This window comes from Macaca mulatta, chromosome 6, assembly GCF_049350105.2.
Source record: "Macaca mulatta isolate MMU2019108-1 chromosome 6, T2T-MMU8v2.0, whole genome shotgun sequence".
NCBI lineage: Eukaryota > Metazoa > Chordata > Mammalia > Primates > Cercopithecidae > Macaca > Macaca mulatta.
The window spans coordinates 90006648-90026545 of NC_133411.1; the positions used below are offsets into that span (position 1 = coordinate 90006648).

At 36.0% G+C, this 19898-nt stretch overlaps 1 protein-coding gene and 2 pseudogenes across 3 annotated transcripts in view; 1 reads left to right on the forward strand and 2 right to left on the reverse strand.

The window, feature by feature from the left end:
* HAPLN1 (hyaluronan and proteoglycan link protein 1) overlaps positions 1–19898 on the reverse strand; it is an 82290-nt gene that overhangs the window by 52454 nt on the left and 9938 nt on the right. The gene's annotated exons all lie outside the window — the stretch shown is intronic.
* LOC716241 (peptidyl-prolyl cis-trans isomerase A pseudogene) lies at positions 5942–6495 on the reverse strand (annotated as a pseudogene). The gene has a single exon (XR_013378.5). The product of XR_013378.5 is annotated as a peptidyl-prolyl cis-trans isomerase A pseudogene (transcript).
* LOC114679101 (U6 spliceosomal RNA) lies at positions 11687–11782 on the forward strand (annotated as a pseudogene).

The following is a 19898-nucleotide window of genomic DNA, read 5'->3' on the forward strand; positions in this document are numbered from 1 at the left end:
TCATTATGTAAATGTTTTTCAACGATAATTGACACGTTAAGGTAAAAATGGTATGAATGTATGGTGGGGTTTTATATTTAGAAGCAAAATGCATGACAATACTTGTACAAAGACCATGTCTAGGGGATATAGAAATATATCATTGTAAGATTCTTATATTGATACTTTATGTGAAGTATAGTTGTCCCCCTTATCTTCAAGGGATACATTCTAAGACACCCTGTGGATGTTTGAAACTGTGGATAGTACCAAATCTTACATATAGTATGTTTTTTCCTCTACACACATACATATGATAAAATTTAATTTATAAATTAGGCACAGTAAGAAATTAACAATAAAATAGAGCAATTATAACAATATACTGTAGCCGGGCGCGGTGGCTCAAGCCTGTAATCCCAGCACTTTGGGAGGCCGAGACGGGCGGATCACGAGGTCAGGAGATCGAGACCATCCTGGCGAACACGGTGAAACCCCGTCTCTACTAAAAAAAAAAAATACAAAAAACTAGCCGGGCGAGGTGGCGGGCGCCTGTAGTCCCAGCTACACAGGAGGCTGAGGCAGGAGAATGGCGTAAACCCGGGAGGTGGAGCTTGCAGTGAGCTGAGATCCGGCCACTGCGCTCCAGCCCCGGCGACAGAGCGAGACTCCGTCTCAAAAAAAAAAAAAAAAAAAAAAAAAAACCAATATACTGTAATAAAAGTTATATGAGTATGGCCTCTCTCTCTCAAAATATTTTGTTATACTATACTCACCTCTTTTCTGACTGTCATTGACTGCTGGTAACTGAAGCCAAAGAAAGTAAAATTACAGATATGTGAGCAGGACTACTGTAGTAAAATATCACCTGAAAGTAGACTGTGAAAAGTTAAGGTATATACTATAAAACCTAAAGCAGCCAGTAACAATTTAAACAATGACTCATAGCTAATAAGCCAACAAAGGAGACAGAATGGAATTTTTGGAAAATATTCAAATTATTTCAAAAGAAATAGAAAAAAATGAGGAAAGATAATGAAGAACAGAAGAGGCAAATAGAAAAATTAGCAAGATAGTGGATTCAGAGCCAAGCATATCAATATTTTAATTAAGTGTAAATCATCCAAAAACCTCCATTGAAAGGCAGAGATTGTCAGATTGGATTTAAAAGAACCACTATATATATTTTTAAGATACTCAATCTAAATAAAAAAGACAAGAATATATGACAAGTAAAAGGATGGGAAAATACATAATATGCTAACACTAACCAAAAGGGAGACAGAGACATTATATTAAAATCAGACAAAATAGATTTCAGAATAAGAAATATCAGCAGGGGAAAAGAGAGCAATTTCTTAATGATAAAGTGTCCAATCATCAGGAGAATATTACAACATGAAAAATGCATGCTTCTAATAACAGAGGTTCAAAATACCTGAAGCAAAATGAGATAGAATTATGAAAGATTAGAACATCCCTTTATCAACAATTGATGAAATAAGTAGACAGAAAAATCAGAAAACATACAGAAGACTTGAATACTGTAAACCAACCTCACCTAACTGATATTTATAGAACATTCTACTCAACAAGAGCAAATACACATTCTTTTCAAATGTATAACAACCACTTACCAAGATAAACTATATTCTGGGTCATAAGATGATTTTCAATAAATGCAAAAGTATTTACATGAGGCAAAATATATTCTCTAAGTATAGAATTAAGGTGGAAATCAATAACAAAAAGATATGTGGAATACTTCTATCTATTGGGAAACTAAAGCACAAAATTTTAAGTAACTCAAGGGTCAATGAAAATATCAAAAGGGCTATTAAAATTATTTTAAACTGAATAAAAATTAAAACATAGCATATCAAAATCTCTGGGATGCAGTGAAGTAGTACTTCATTTAAAAAGTATCCCCTAAACACATATTAGAGAAGAAAAGTTTCAAATCAATGACTTCAGATTCCACATTAAGAAACTAGAAAAAGAAGAGGATATGAAACCCAATGTAAACAGAAGAAAATAATAATAATATCAGTGTAAAATAAGTGAAAACAAAAGATGGTTCTTTGAAAAGATCAATATAATTAATAAACCTCTATACAAGCTAATCTGATAAAATATAAAAGACATGAATTATCAATATAACGAATGAGGTAATATCTCTATCAATTCTGTAGAAATAAACAATAAGAAAATATTATGAAACTTAATTTTAATAAATTCAGTGAATTAAATGAAATAGTAAAATTCTTTGAAAGATAAAAATTGCCAACACTCACACAAGAAAAAAAATAGCCCAAATGCCCTATATCTATTTTTTAAAAATCAAATTTTTAGTTTAAAAATTCCCATGAATAACAACAAAAATGAACAAACAAATAACCAAAACCAATTTCAGGCCTGAGTGACTTCACCAGGGAATTTCACCAAACATTTAAAGAAGAAATAATATCAACTTTACACAAACTCTTAGATTAAATTGAAGAGGAGGGAATATTTCCCAATTTATTCTATGAGGTTAGCACTATTTCAATACCAAAATCAGACAAAAACATTTCAAGAAAAGTAAATTATGGATCAATTACCCTCACAAACATAAAGGTAAAGAATTTTAACAAAATTTTAGCAAATCTAATCCAAAAAGATATAAAATGGATTAATACAAAATAGAATTTACCCCAGAAATTTAAGGTTTTCTTTACATTAGAAAATCAATGTAATTCATTATATATATATTTTTGAGATGGAGTCTCGCTCTTGTCACCCAGGTTGGAATGCAATGGCGTGATCTCGGCTCACTGCAACCTCCGCCTCCCAGGTTCAAGCGATTCTCCTGCCTCAGCCTCCCGAGCAGCTGGGATTACAGGTGCCCACCACCATACCCGGCTAATTTTTGTATTTTTAGTAGAGATAGGGTTTCGCTATGTTGGCCAGGCTAGTCTCGAACTCCTGACCTCAGGAGATCTACCTGCCTCAGCCTCCCAAAATGCTGGGATTACAGGTGTGAGCCACCACACTCAGCCGTAATTCATTTCATTAAGAAATAGAAAGATAAGACACATCAATCAAACGATTGCTCGACAGATAAAACAGATCCCTAAATAGATGTGTATATATATAATTTATTTATTTATAATATATTTTTATATATACATCTATTTAGTGTATCTATTTTCCTGTATCTATTGGGATGTTTATGTAAATATATATCTCTATATCTCTATAAATATATCTCTATATATTTATATTTATATAAACATCTCAATAGATACAGGAAAAGTATTTGACATAATCCAACATCCATTCCAAGTAAAACTCTTAAAAAAGAAGCAATAAAAAGGAACTTCCTCAATCTGATAAAGGGCATCTATGTTCAACCCACAGCTAACATCATATTTAATGGTGAAAGACTAAATTATTTATTCCTAAAACCAGAAAAAAGGCAAGCATTTATGTTTTTACCATTTACTTTAAACATCCTACTGGAGGTTCCCAGAGAGTTGAATTAAGGCAAGAAAAAGAAATAGAAATCAAACAGATTGGAAAGGAAGAACTAAAACTTTTTATTTACAGACGACATGACTACACAGAAAAATCATATAAAATCTACAAAAAAGTTACTGTAACCTATAAACTAATTTTGAAAGTTGCTGAATATATGATCCATGTGCAAACATCAATTATATTTTTATACACTGGTAATGAATAATCAAAAATTGAAATTTAAAGAATGCCATTTACCAAAGCATAAAAATATTTAGGGAAAAGCAGCCAACAAATATGCAAATTGTACTCTGAAAGTTACAAAGCATGTTCAGATAAATTGAGACATAAATAAATGGCAAGATATGGTATTTTCATGAAACAGGCTCAATATCGTTAAGAGATTCGGTCTTCCCAAGTTGACCCATAAATTCAATGCATTCAAATCAAAATTTTAGCCCACATTTGGTAGAAAGGTACAAGGTAATTTTAACATTCATATATAAATGTAAATTCCCTGGAATAGCCAAAACGTTTTAGAAAAGGAATTTACAAAAGAAAGAACAAAGTTGAAAGCACAAAGAGTTGTGCTACTTGACTTTAAGACTTATAATAAAGTTACAGTAATGAAGAGAGTATGGTATTTGCAATGTGGTATACAAAAAGACCAGATACAAAATTTTAAAAAGAATTTCATTCATATGGCCAAACTGCTCTTCAGAAAGGTTCTCAAGTTTCATTCCTACCAATAGATTCAATAAAGAAAATACTCTTGCCTATGTATAATTTTATTTAAATATATAAATTTGATAGACAAAAATTTGGTAGGCTTATGTTTGTATTAATTTGCTTTGCTCTAATTACAAATGACATAAAAAAATTTTGTCCATGGTCATCAGTCACTTACATTTCTCCTTTTGTGAATTGCCATATTTTAACTGTTGCCTATTAATTGCTATTGAGTTTTGAAACATTAAAAAACTAATGTAATTTGTATGCCATAAAATGCACTCTTTAAGCATACAATGCAGTGGTTTTTAGTACATTCCTCAAGTTGCGCAACCATTACCACTACTTGTTTCCAGAACATTTCCATCACCCCTAAAATAAACTGTGTACCCATGAGCTGTTATTGCCTATTCCCTCCCCTAGCAGGACTCCTGGCAACCAATAATCTACTTTCTGTCTCTATGGATGCCTATTCTAGATGATTCAATGAATTTAATGATTTAAACAAATTTAATGATTCAATGAATATTCTAGATGATTCAATGAATCTATTCTAGATGATCCAACAAATCATCTAGAATAGGCAAATTCATAGAGACAGATGTATTGATTGATGTAAATTGAATCATATAATTTGCGGTCCTTTTATGCCTGGCTTCTTTCACTTAGCATAATGTTTTCAATGTTCATTCTGTAGCAAGTATCAGTACTTCATTCTTTTTATGAGTGAATACTCTTCCATTCCATCTATATAGGTACCACATTTTATTTATCCATTCATCAGTGGATGGACAATTGGGTTATATCCACTTTTGGGCTTTAATGAATAATGCTGCTATTAATATCCATGCACAAGTTTTTGTATGAACATACTTTTTAATTCTGGGCATTATCTACCTAGCAATGGAATATGGTAACTATATGTTGAACTCTTTGAGAAACTGCCAAACTGTTTTCCAAAGCACTGCACTATTTTATGTTCCTGCAACCATGCATGAGGGTTCCAACTTCTCCACTCTCCACATCCTCACTGACACTTATTATTGTCTGCCTTTTTCATTATAGCCATCCCAGTGGGTATGAAGTGATATCTCATTTGAGGTATGATTAGTATTTCCCTAATGACTAATGATGTTGACTGTCTTTTGATGTGATAATTGGCCATTTGTACATCTCTTTGGAAGAAATATCTATTCTGATCTTTTATCCATTTTTCAATTGGGCTGTTTATTTTTAATTGTTGAATTAGAATTTTTTATATATTCTGGGTACATATTAGCATGTGATTTGCAAACATTTTTCTCCCAATCTTTTGGGATGTCTTTTTATTTTCTTGATATTGTCCTTTGAAGTACTAATGAGGCCTCATTTATTAATATAACTTTGGTTGCTTGGCTTTTGGCGTCATATCTAGGAAACCACTGCTTAATCAAAGGTCATTAATATTTACACTTATGTTGTCTTCAAAAGTTTTATTGTTTTAGTTTTTATATTTAGTCTTCAATCTATTTTGAATGAATTTTTGTTTATTTATTTTTTTTCAATTGTTATTTAGTTTTTATTTCATAATCATAAACTTAACTCTGCAATCCAGCTAGGCATGGGAGAGAACAAGGAAAACATGGAACCCAAAGGGAACTGCAGCAAGAGCACAAAGATTGTAGGATACTGCGAGCAAATGGGTTGGAGGGGTGCTCTCCTGAGCTACAGAAGGAATGGTCTGGTGGTTAAGATAAAATACAAGTCAAACTTATTCGAGTCGTCCACAGTCAGCAATGGTGATCTTCCAGCTGGTCTTGCCATTCCTGGACCCAAAGCGCTCCGTGGCCTCCACAATATTCATGCCTTCTTTCACTTTGCCAAAGACCACATGCTTGCCATCCAACCACTCAGTCTTGGCAGTGCAGATGAAAAACTGGGAACCGTTTGTGTTGGGTCCAGCATTTGCCATGGACAAGATGCCAGGACCTGTATGCTTTAGGATGAAGTTCTCATCTTCAAATTTCTCCCCATAGATGGACTTGCCACCAGTGCCATTATGGCGTGTGAAGTCACCACCCTGACACATAAACCCTGGAATAATTCTGTGAAAGCAGGAACCCTTATAACCAAATCCTTTCTCTCCAGTGCTCAGAGCACGAAAATTTTCTGCTGTCTTTGGAACCTTGTCTGCAAACAGCTCGAAGGGGACGCGGCCCAAGGGCTTGCCATCGACGGCAATGTTGAACATGGTAGGGTTGACCATGGCTAGTATTAGGGGACTTTCCTGGGCGGCAGCGTCTGCAAAGCGGCTGAATTTTTGTTTATAATGTGAGGTAGGGTCCAACTTCATTCTATGTCTGTGGCTATCTACTTATCCCAGCATCTCAGGTTTCCACTGAGAAGTCTGCTGCCAGACATACTGGAACTCCATTGTATGTTATTTGTTTCTTTTCTTTTTCTGCTTTGTAAGCAGTATACTTTCCTCATTGAATTTTCTTGGTACTCCTGTCAAAAATCTGCTATTGATTTTTAAAAACTCTTTGCATATTAAAGATACTGCTTCTTTTTCTGTGGCATATGTTTAAAAAATTTCCCTTTATTTTGATTTATAGTTTTTATGTCTAGAATTAATGAACATTTATGGAACTAAATCTATCAGTGTTTTCTTTAATGAATTCTTCTGCCATTACTATTATAAGAAATCCACCTATAGTTCCCCTAGTAGTAGTTTATGAAAATAATATAAATAGCTACCAATTGTTCATTACTTTCTATGGTGCTTTACATCTATTATCTTGGTTTTACATATATAGTATCTTGACTACAAACACTATGATGCAAATATTATCAAAAATTCTATTTTATAATGGATAATAAAACTCAGGGCTTAAGTAATTTGCAGAACTGATACACAGTAAAAATCTTAATTAGAATTTAAATTCAGGTCTACTGACTCCACAGTACAATCTCTAAAATAAGTGAAATGAATTTGAACTTCATCAGCATGGATATAAAAGGTTTCTCCAAAATTCTTCTAATACAATATCTTATACATGATACTCAATTCTATTTAAAGAGCAGCATTTTTCAATTAAGTAGAAATATAATATTTTTAGCAGAGAATATACTATTTTAAATTTTTTAAAAACTTATTAAATGTGTTTTAAATTCCCATTTAGTATATAAGATATGAAACATCAAATTCACTGTTGTGTATAAATTATTAACCATTGGTGAAAAAAAGTGCTAAGGCAGTAAAAAATGAACTTTGTCATACAAAGAGTACATTAAATGAAGAGGCTTTGAGAATGTAAAGAGCCAAACGTAAAATATGTATATAAATAAATGCAGTATACTTTACCATCAAACAACTATTGAAGGAGACTATTTTTCTCAAATGTGTCCAAAATGTTTGTTAAAACTATACAGTGACTCTACTTTATTAGGGCAATGTACATAGTGGCTGCTTGCTCTGAATGATGCCTTCCAGCAAAGGTGTCCTTAAGAAAGAAGTGTACAGTTTAGATTGTAAATCACCAAGGCCCAGGATGCCACTATTTTACTTCTAGCAGAAATCCTGCGGGCTAGTTAGAAAACTGCTCTGCTACTGAGAGATCTTTAATCAAAAGGTGTAAATGTTCCCCAGAGCATGAATATAATTATGTTAAGATCTAAACTCCACAGTTAATATACTGAGGCATTTTATGTATGCGTACATGTTTTTCCAATTGTGTATCAGAGCCCAGATGATAAAAAATGTTTTACCACCCATTCAAATCTAACTTTTCTGTCCTCTTCACCAATATGCCAAAAATTCAGATTTGTGATTCATGGGAACATTCTGCTACATAAATGAAATGTGTACACAAAGAAATACCTGATTTCTGATATATTGAATATTAAATCAATCCTGCTCCATAGTTTCTGAAAATAAGCTTAACAACCAATTACACTATTGATAATAATAGGAGCATGAAGCAAGCTACACTTCTACTTTAACATTGAGAGCAGAGTACGGAAATGCTTCCTGCTGGCAAACTGAAACAATTGTTTTATTTAAAAACTACGCCTTCACACCTGTAAGCCCAGCACTGTGGGAGGCCGAGGTGGGCAGATCATGAGGTCAAGAGATCAACACCATCCTGGCCAACATGGTGAAAACCCGTCTCTATTAAAAATACAAAAATTAACTAGGTATGGTGGCTCATGCCTGTAGTCCCAGCTACTCGGGAGGCTGAGGAAAGGTGGAGGTTGTAGTGAGTCATGACTGTGCCACTGCACTCCAGCCTGGGTGACAGGGTGAGACTCCATCTCAGAAAAAAAAAAAAAAGAAAAAAAAAAAAAAAAAAAAAACCACCTCCACCGCAACAAAAATTACACGTATCTACTCTGATACTGCATACAAATAAAGATTTTTTTTTAAGAGAAAAGCATGGAATTCCAATTATTGCCAATGTGTCATGCTTGAAGGACCCTTTTCCCATGCATCAGTTTGAGGTGACAATTACTGGTTTATAGCAATATCCATCACCATTCAAAATTTAGAATATTATTACGCAGGAGTCACATACTGTTCACCTCTCATCCTCACCATGGACACTGTCATCCTGGTGTAGGCAAGGAGGAATAGAGAAAGGAGAAAATTTTGCAAAGGAGGAGAAAAATTTGCCAAGAATATATAGTAATATAAATTAAGGTCACATTTTGCTTTATACCAATTACAGTAAATTGGTATTTTCCTTTAAATGTTTATGTCTCAAACTCTCCCTTCAAACTATTTTGTTTTACTTTTGGGCGACTAATGTACTACCATTCATAATGACTATTAGACTAAGCTAGGTTTCAATTTTTGCTGTGATATATCAGTTTAAGGATGCAGATAGTGAATGATGGCACAAAGCTCCTCTCATTCTGCTCTCTGAAAATTAATTTGAAATAGTAACCATATGAAATGAAATTAGGACACAGTAAAATAGTGCAGGTGATTAATGCCTTCTATTTTCAAAATAAAGTTTTTGAACTCTGCATTAACATTTATTTTGCATTTCTCGCGTGCACTAGCTATTAGTTTAATAAAAGGAGACCTTTCCAGTGACAAGGACATTATCTTATTAATTTCTCTAATTCTGTTACACTATCAGTCAAGAGGTTTACTTTCAAGAGATACTAATATAAGCAAAAGTTTTCCTTTTAGTCTTATAGTTTCAAGGCTCAAAGCCTGTATATGGGTAGTAAAGCTAATACTAGACTAATTGCAATGTGACTTGAGAGCTAGAATAGAACCATCTGCAAAATTTAGAATGATGTGACCAAAATAACAAAATTTTACAGGAAAATCATAATCCTTTGCATTTAGAAATAAATGGCCCAAATATGGAAAAGCTATTAAACTTATTTCGTGTAGATTCACAAGGCAAAATTAGACCAAGTGGGTGGAAGTTAAAAAATCAAATTTTGCACAATGTCAGGAAGAATTTCCTAATAAGTCATCTAAAAGTGAAATGAATTGCCCTGTGAAATACACAGTGCTTTCTGCCACCGCAGGTGTTTAGGCAGATCAACAAACATCTGTCTATCGTATTACACAAGGGATTTGAGAGTAGGTGGTTTGGAACACATTTGGTCCTTTGATCTCTATAATTTAAAATCTGACCTTTCAGCTCAGAATTTTGAAGGATGTAAAGATGGATAAAACAAACCATTAACAAAGACACTATAAACTAATAACTAAAAGAAAACTAATAACTAAAAGACATTTCAACAATTGATTATATTCAACACATAAAAAACTATATGAGGCTGGGCACAGTGGCTCAAGTCTGTAATCCCAGGAATTTGGGAGGCTGAGGCGGGAGGATCACTTGAGGTCAGGAGATCAAGACTAGCCTGGCCAACATGGTGAAACCCTGTCTCTACTAAAAATACAAAAATTAGCCAGATGTTGTGGTCCCAGCTGCTTGGGAGGCTGAGGCAGGAGAATTGCTTGAACCCAGAAGACGGAGGTTATGGTAAGCCAAGATCGCTCCATTGCACTACACCATGGGCGACAGAGAGAGACTTCAACTCAAAACAAACAAACAAACAAAAACAAACAAAAAACAACTATATGAAGTAAGGGAGGTACACATAAAATGTTAAGAGAGAACTGAGAAAGAGGTGATTAATTGCAGCTAGTGGTACAATACAAGGTTTCCTGAAGGAAGTGTTACATTAATGATGAGAGCATGAGCCATGTTTCAGGTGGGAGGGATGAAATGATAAGGGATTCCTGCTTGAGAGAAGTGTATGGGCTCAGAATTAGAGCAGTATAACTGCATAAATGTTTGGGAAGAGAAGTCAGATATCCTGAGAGATTTTAATGATTTGAATCTTTGTGATAAATTTGGCATTTACTTTGGTTGCCAAGGCCTGCCTTTCACGGCTTAAAAAATAGAGATAACATTGTCAAATATCCTACATAAATTATAAACTTTTCAGTCATCATTTTTCGTTTTATAATTTAAAATAACACTAGATAGTGATAAAGATGGATATGAACATCTCAAACTGCTTCCAGAATTTTGTCTTGTTAGCAATAAGATTGTACAGCATCTGCAAAAGATTGCAGGAACTGAGTCCCCACTAAAATTTATCTCAGCGCAGCCTCTTCAGGGAGAGAGGCACACCGATAATCCCTCTAGGCTTGAAGAGTTTGGTCTTTCAGAGAAAGCAGGGTTACCCAGTAAGGGTTACCCAGCCCACTGATTTTTGGCATTTCTTAAAGTGGTAAGAAAAGGAAATTTTTCAACTAGCTAATTTTCTTTTTTTCTTTTTTTTTTTTTTGAGACGGAGTCTTGCCCTGTCGCCCAGGCTGGAGTGCAGTGGCGGGATCTCGGCTCACTGCAAGCTCCGCCTCCCGGGTTCACGCCATTCTCCTGCCTCAGCCTCCCCAGTAGCTGGGACCACAGGCGCCTGCCACCGCGCCCGGCTAATTTTTTGTATTTTTAGTAGAGATGGGGTTTCACCCTGTTAGCCAGGATGGTCTCGATCTCCTGACCTTGTGATCCACCCGCCTCGGCCTCCCAAAGTGCTGGGATTACAGGCATGAGCCACCGCGCCCGGGCTTTGGTGTTTATTCTATTGGGGCATTGTAGTGCTTCTTGAATCTGTGACTTGTTGGACAGCCACAGACGTTATTTCTAAAATATTTTTTCTGCCCCATTTGCGTTTACTCCTTCTGAGATGCCTGTTTCTGTATCTCACATGTCTGTTACTACCACTAGCCCCTGCTCCTGGAAGTTTCATTTTTCTCTCCGATTTTAGCCTGGTTATTTTTGTCAGACCTATTTTCCAGTTTACTAATCATCTCCTCAATGTTTCTAAACTTTCCTAAACTCATGTATTGAGTTTTTAATTTTAGTCATTACATTGTTTTTAATTCTAGAATTTCCAATTTGAATGATTTTTTTTGTAGTTTCCAGTTCTTTTTAAAAATTCTCTATTTTAATATCTAATTTCTGTGCTTGCTTAAGTAGCACACACACTAAAATTGGAATGATTAGCATGGCCCCTGCACAAGGATGACATACAAATTAGTAAAGTGATCTGTATTTTTTCATAAGTATTATCAGCATAATAGACCAAGCTGAGGGAAGATTCTCAAAACTTGAACACTGGCTCTCTGAAATAAGACAGTCAGACTTATGAGGACTTACAAAGAAAAAAGAGTGAAGAAGAATGAACAAAACCTCCAAGAAGTACGAGATTACGTAAAAGAACTAAATCTACAAATCATTGACATTCCTGAAAGGGACGGGGAGAAAGCCAACAACTTGGAAAGCAGATTTCAGGATATCATCCTAGAATCTGGTGGGGGGTCTCTGTATTTTCTGAAGTTGACTGTTGGCCTTTCTGGCAAGTTTTGGGAAAGGCTCAGAGAGGCCACAGTTAACTTCAGGAAATACAGAGAACCCCTGCAAGTTTCTACACAAGAAGAACATCCTAAAGACACATAATCATCAGATTTTCCAAGATGGAAATGAAAAAAAAGAGTGTTAAAGGCAACTAGAAAGAAACGGCAGGTCACCTAGAAAACGGAAGCCCATCATACTAACAGCAGACCTCTCAGCAGAAACCTTACAAGCCAGAAGAGATTGGGGTGCCTATATTCAACAGTCTCAAAAAAAAAACAAAAAAAAAAACAAAAAACCACACACACACACACCCACTTCAAGCAAGAATTTTATGTCCAGCTGAGCTAAACTTCCTAAGTGAAGAAGAAATAAGATCCTTTTCAGATATGCAAATGTTTAGGGAGTTCGTTGTCACCAGATCTGTCTTACAAGAGATCTTGAAAGGAGCACTAAATATGGCAAGGGAAGACTGCTACTAGCTAATACAACAGCACACTTAAATATATAGGCAAGTGACGCTATAAAGCAACCACACAAACAAGTCAGGGTAACAACCAGCTAACAACATGACAGGATCAAATCCACATAAATCAATACAAACCTTGAATGTAAATGGGATAAATTTCTCACTTAAAAGGCACAGAGTGGCAAACTAGATTAAAAAGCAAGACCCAATAGTATACTGCCTTCAAGAGAGATATCTCACATGTAAGGACACTCATAGGCTCAAAATAAAGGGATGGAAGAAAATCTACCAAGCAAATGGAAAACAGAAAAAAGCAGGAGTTGCAATCCTAATTTCAGACAAACAGACTTTAAACTAACAAAGATCAGAAACTAACAAAGAAGGGCATTACATAATATAAGGTGTTCAATTCACCAAGAAGAGCTGACTATCCTAAATATATATGCACCCAACATAGGAGCGCCCAGATTAATAAAGCAAATTCTTAGAGACCTGCAAAGAGACATAAGACTCCAACACAGTAATTAAATGGGACAGTTCAACATTCCTCTGACAGTATTAAGACAGATTGTCAAGGCAGAAAATTAACAAAGATACTTAGGATCTGAACTAAACATTGGACCAAATGGATCTGATAGACCTCTACAGAACTGTCCATCCGAAACAACAGAATATACATTTTTTTCTCATCGACGAATGGCACATTCTAAAACTCAGCCAATAATTAGACATAAAACAATGCTCAGCAAATGCAAAAGAACCAAAATCATACCAAACACACTCTCAGACCATACTGCAATAAATAAAGAAATCAAAACTAAGAAAATTGCTTGGCCAGACGCAGTGGCTCACGTCTGTCATCCTGGCACTTTGGGAGGCGGAGGCAGGTGGATTACATGAGGTCAGGAGTTCGAGACCAGCCTGGCCAACATGACAAAACTCTGTCTCTACTAAAAATACAAAAATTAGCTGGGCACGGTGGCACGCACCTGTAATCCAGCTACTTGGGAGGCTGAGGCAGGAGAATCACTTGAACCTGGGAGGTGGAGATTGCAGTGAGCCGAGATTGCGCCATTACACTCCAGCCTGGGTGACAAGAGTGAAACTCCGCAAAAAAAAAAAAAAAAAAGAAAGAAAGAAAGAAAGCAAATTGCTCAAAACCATGCAGTTATATGGAAATTAAACAACATGCTTCTGAATGACTTTTGGGTAAATAATGCATAAAAAGCAAAAATCATGAAGTTATTTGAAACTAATGAGAACAAAGACATAATATACCAGAATTTCTGGGACACAGCTAAGGCAGTGTTAAGAGGGAAAGTCATAGTACTAATTGCTCACATCAAAAAGTTAGAAAGATTTCAAATTAATGACTAACATCATAACTGAAAGAATTAGGGAAGCAAGAATAAATCAACCCCAAAGCTAGCAGAAGACAAAAAACAATCAAAATCAGAGCTAAACTGAAGGAAACTGAAACACAGAAAAACACTCAAAAGATCAACAAATCTAGGAGTTGATTTTTTGAAAAAATTAATACGATAGACTGCTAGCTAGGCTAATAAAGAAGAAAAGAGAGAATATCCAAATAAACATAATTAGAAATGCCAAAGAGGATGTTACCACTGGCTCCATAGAAATATTAATAAAAACAACCATCAGAAACTACAATGAACACCTCTATGCACACAACCTAGAAAACCTAGAAAAGATGGATACATTTCTGGAAACATGCACCCTCCTAGGACTAAACCTGGAAGAAACGGATTCCCTGAAAAGACCAAAAACAGGCTCTGAAATTGAATCAGTAATAAACAGCCTACCAACCCCCCCCCCAAAAAAAAAAAAAAAAAAAAACCCAGAGCCAGATGGATTCACAGCGAAATTCCACCAGATGTACAAGAAAGAGCTTGTACCATTCCAAAAAATCGATAAGGAGGGACTCCTCCCCAATTCATTCTATGAGGCCAGCATCATCCTGATACCAAAACCTGACAGACACAACAACGTCAAAAAACTTCAGGCCAATGTCCTTGGTGAACATTGATGCAAAAATCCCTAACAAAATACTTGAAAACGGAATCTAGCAGCACATGAAAAGCTAATCCATCATGTTCAAGAGTAGGCTTTATCCCCACGATTCAAGGTTGGTTCAACATATACAAATCAATAAATGTGATTCATCACATAAACAGAACTAAAGACAAAACCCACATGATTATCTCAATAGATGCAGAAAAGCCTTTCAATAAATTTCCACATCGCCTCATGTTAAAAACTCTCAATAAACTAGGTATTGAGGGAACATACCTCAAAATATTAAGAACCATCTATGACAAACCTACAGCCCACATTATACTGAATGGGCAAAAGCTGGAAGCATTCCCTTTAAAAACCAGCACAAAACAAGGATGCCCTCTCTCACCACTTTTATTTAACATAGTGTTGGAAGTCCTAGCCACAGCAATCAAGCAAGAGAAAGAAATAAAGGGAATTCAAATAGGAAGAGAGGAAGTCAAATTATTTATGTTTGCAGATGGCATTCTATATCTAGAAAACCCTATAGTCCTGGCTCAAAAACTCCTTCAGCTGATAACTTCAGCAAAGTTTCAGGATACAAAATAAACACACAAAAATCACTAGCATTCCTATACACCACCAGGAGCCAAGCCAAGAGCCAAATCAGAAACACAATCCCATTCAAAATTGTCACAAAAAGAATAAAGTACCTAGGAATATGACTAACCAGGGAGGTTAAAGATTTCTACAGTGAGGATTACAAGACACTGCTCAAAGAAATCAGAGAATACACAAACAAATAGAAAAATACCCCCCCATGCTTATGGATAGGAAGAATAAATATCATTAAAATGACCTAGTGCCCAAAGCAATGTACAGATTCAATGCTATTCCTATCAAACTACCAGTGACGTTCTTCACAGAACTAGAAAAAACTATTTTAAAATTCATATGGAACCAAAAAAGAGTCCAAATAGCTAAGGCAGTCTTAAGGAAAAACAAGAAAGCTGGAAGCATCACATCACCCACCTTCAAACTACACTACAGGGCTACAGTAACCAAAACAGCAAAGTATTGGTACAAAAACAGGCACATAACCCAGTGGAACAGGATAGAAAGTCCCCAAACAAGACCACCCACCTAAGACCATCTGATCTTTGACAAAGCTGACAAAAACAAGCAATGGGTAAAAGACTCCCTATACAAGTGGTGCTGGGATAACTGGCTAGTGATATGCAGAAGATTGAAGCTGGATCTCTTCCTTAAGCCATATACAAAAATCAACTCAAGATTAATTAAAGACTTAAATGTAAAACTAAAAACTGTAAAAACCTTGAAAGATAATCAAGGCAATACCATCCTGGAAACAGGAACGGGCAAAGATATCATGACAAAGACACCAAAAGCAATCACAACAAAAGCAAAATTTGACAAATAGGATCCATTTAAACTTAAGAGCTTCTGCACAGAAAAATAAACTGTCAACAGAGCAAACAACCTACAGAATGGGAGGAAATGTTTGCAAACTGTACTTCTGTAAGAACTTAAGCAAATTTACAAGAGAAAAACAAACAATCCCATTTAAAAGTGGGCAAAGGACATGAACAGACTTTTCCAAAGAAGGCATACATGGGGCCAACAAACATATGTTAAAAAGCTCAATATCACTGGTTGTTACAGAAATGCAAATCAAAACTACAATGAGATACCATCTCACACAATCAGAATGGCTATCATTAAGAAGTCAGAAAGTAACACATGCTGGTGTGGTTGTGGAGGAAAGGGAACACTTATACACTGTTGGCGGGAGTGTAAGTTAGTTCAAACATTGTGGAAAGCAGTATGATGACTCCTCAGAGAGCTAAACCAGAACTATCATTCCACCCAGCAATCCCAGTACTGGGTATATACTCAGAGGAATATAAATCATTCTACCATAAAGATACATGCACACGTATGTTCACTGCAGCTCTATTGACAATAGCAAAGACATGAAATCAACCTAAATGCCCATTAATGACAGATTAAATAAAGAAAATGGGATACATATACACCATGGAATATTATGCAGCCATAAAAAAGAAAAAGATCATGTCTTCTGTTGGAATATGGATGGAGCTGGAGGCCATTATCCTTAGCAAATTAACACAGGAAAAGAAAACCAAATACTGTATGTTCTCACTTATAAGTAGGAGCTAAATGATGAGAACTCATGAACTATAAGAAGGGAACATTAGACAATGGGGTCTAGTTGAGGGTGGAGGTTGGGAAGAGGGAAAAGAGAAGAAAAAGTAACAATTAGGTACTAGGCTTAATATCTGGATGATGAAATAATCTGTATAACTAACCCCCGCGACACGAGTACCTATATCACAAAATTTTACATGTATCCCTGAACCTAAAATATAAGTTAAAAAAAAGTATTCTAAATTAGAATAAGCATTCAACTAGTATCTACTAGTTACATAGTAGATATTCTTCCTTCTGTTACATTAAAAATATTTATACTTTGAAACAGCAGGAGGAGTATGAAAACATTTCTATTAAATATCTAAAATTATCAGTTCTTTCTTTTTCTTTCTTTCTTTCCTTCTTTTCTCTTTCTTTCTTTCTTTCTTTCTTTCTTTCTTTCTTTCTTTCTTTCTTTCTTTCTTTCTTTCTTTCTTTCTCTTTCTTTGTCTTTTCTTTCCTTCCTTCCTTCCTTCCTTCCTTCCTTCCTTCCTTCCTTCCTTCCTTCCTTCCTTCCTTCCTTCTTTCTTTCTTTCCTTCTTTCTTTTTTTTTTGACACAGTCTCTGTCACCCAAGCTGGAGTGCAATGGCATGATCTCAGCTCACTGCAACCTTTGCCTCCCACATTCAAGCTATTCTCCTGCCTCAGTCTCCTGAGTAGCTGGGACTACAGGCATGTGCCACCGTGCCCTATAATTTTTATTTTGTATTTTTAGCAGAGACGGGTTCCATCATGTTGTTCAGGCTGGTCTTGAACCCCAGATCTCCCAAAGTGCTGGGATTACAGGCATGAGCCACCGTGCTCAGTCCAGTTTATCTTCCTAGCCATGTATTTCTCTAAACTCACAGAGATATCTGGAATTCAACTAACTAAATATGTAAGTAGTGTGCTTGTATTTTTCTGTATTGCCTAACTTATTTTCATATTGGGCAAACGTTCTTTTTACACAGTAAATAAAAGTCAAAATGCTTTCCTAAAAATAATCTAATTCTTAAACATATGAATCACATAAAGCCTATGTCTGAAAAGTCCAATATTTACATCTCCTATTGGTCTATTTCTATTTTCTGTTTTGCTATCTTGGCTTTTTTTGGTCATTGAATCCTGTTAGCTAGTATATTGGGTAATTTTATTTAATTAATTTAATTATTTTACAAAATTTCCATTTTTATTTTAGATTCAGGGAGTGCATGTGCAGGTTTGTTGCAAGGGTATGCTGCATGATGCTGAGGTTTGGGCTTCTACTGATCCCATCGCCCAGACAGTGAACATACTGTATTGGGTAATTTTAGATGAGGCTGCTTTCCAGCTAAGAGCTCAAGCCAGGTCACTAAGAACCTTGTAAATCACTTAAAGTAATTTGGACCTAATTGTCACAGCAATGAAAAGACATTGAAGCACTTTAAGTGGGGAAATATTTTCATATTTACATTTTAGAACAGTGACTCTAGCTAAAGTGTGAGGGAATAAATTAGAAAGTAACAAGATGGGAGACATAGAGACTGATGGGTGAGATTTGCAGCAATTCAGTAAGAAAGGATAATAATGAAGGGCAAGAGTTATGCTAATGAAGAGAGATACTTATGAGACAGAATCCATAGGATGACTCCCATGTCCCTGTTTTTGAAAACTGAGTGCCGAGAAAATGGTGCTATTTACTAAACTAGATAAAACTGGGGTGGTTCAAATTCAGGAGAAAGAAAAAGAGTTCCTTATGGACTTGTGGAATTTGATACATTTGTGAGACGTGCTAGTGGAGGTGGTTTAGACACTCAGGAGAAAAGTCTGGATAGATCAAAAGATGTGGATGTTGCCAGCACATAGCTGAGTGCAGTGTGATGCATCGGCATAGATGGAAGTGCACAGGGAGAATATGTGGGGTGGGGACAAGCATCTTGGGCAGAAGCCATTGGAATACAATCAGCCAAGAGGCCGGTAGACTTCTCTTTAGAAGCCTGAAATGGAGACTGAGATAGAGTAACCAAAGAAGCCTGAAATCTAGGAAAGAATGACGTCACAAAGCCCAGGGTAGAGATTGTTGTGAAGGGAACATGGTCACCAGTATTAAAATGCCACTAAGAAAGCACTGAAAAAAAAAATCATTGTTGACCCCACTGAGGAGCATTTCAGTGGAGTAGCTGTGGGAGAAAGCACATGACAGTAAGCTGAGGAGAGGATGGGGGTGAGGAGACAGACAGTGAACAGAGGTAGTTCAGGAAAAACAAGTGGCTCTCATGAAAAGGAGAAAGATTGATAGAAGGTATGTGACATTAGAAAAGGTTTATGTTTTTAAGATAAAGAAGATTTGACTATAATGAAATGCCATAAGAAAAACAGGCTGAGCGTGGTGCCTCACGTCTGTAATCCCAGCATTTTGGGAAGCAGAGGCGGGTGGATGACCTGAGGTCAGGATTTCGAGACCAGCCTGACCAACATGGCAAAACCCCGTCTCTACTAAAAATAGAGAAATTAGCTGGGTGTGGTGGCAGGCGCCTGTAGTCCCAGCTACTCTGCAGGGGGAGACAGGAAAACTGCTTGAGCCCAGGAGGCAGAGGTTTCAATGAGCCGAGATCACACCATAGCACTCCAGTCTGGGTGACAGAGTGAGATTCCATCCCAAAGAAGAAAAAAAGAAAAATTACCAGAGTGGGAGAAGTTGACAATACAAGAGAGAATAGATCTAATAAATAGAGATTTCTCCAAGAAAAATGGAGGAAATGAGATCCAGAGCTCGGGGGCAACATCCACATTGGGCTCTTTGAGGTTAAGGAGATTTGAAAAAAAATTATTCTAACAGAAAGGAAAAAAGAGATAATATTTTGGGGGTACAGATCAGAAGCTAATTTTAGGTAAGACAATGACAGGGTGGCTTCTATTTTCACTGTGAATTAGAGAGGCTTGGACATCTGCTATAGGGAGCTCAAGAAACAATGGACATTTAAGAAATATGGTAGAACTGCCATATAGCATGAAAGATCCGGCTGACATCAAATACCATAAAGTTCTAAAGTTGTCCCATTCTGCAGGGTGATATTTACTTTTCTTAGCAGTTCCCAGAAAATTGGAGCAAGTGTGGAGGAAGGGGGCAGTTAGATTCATCATG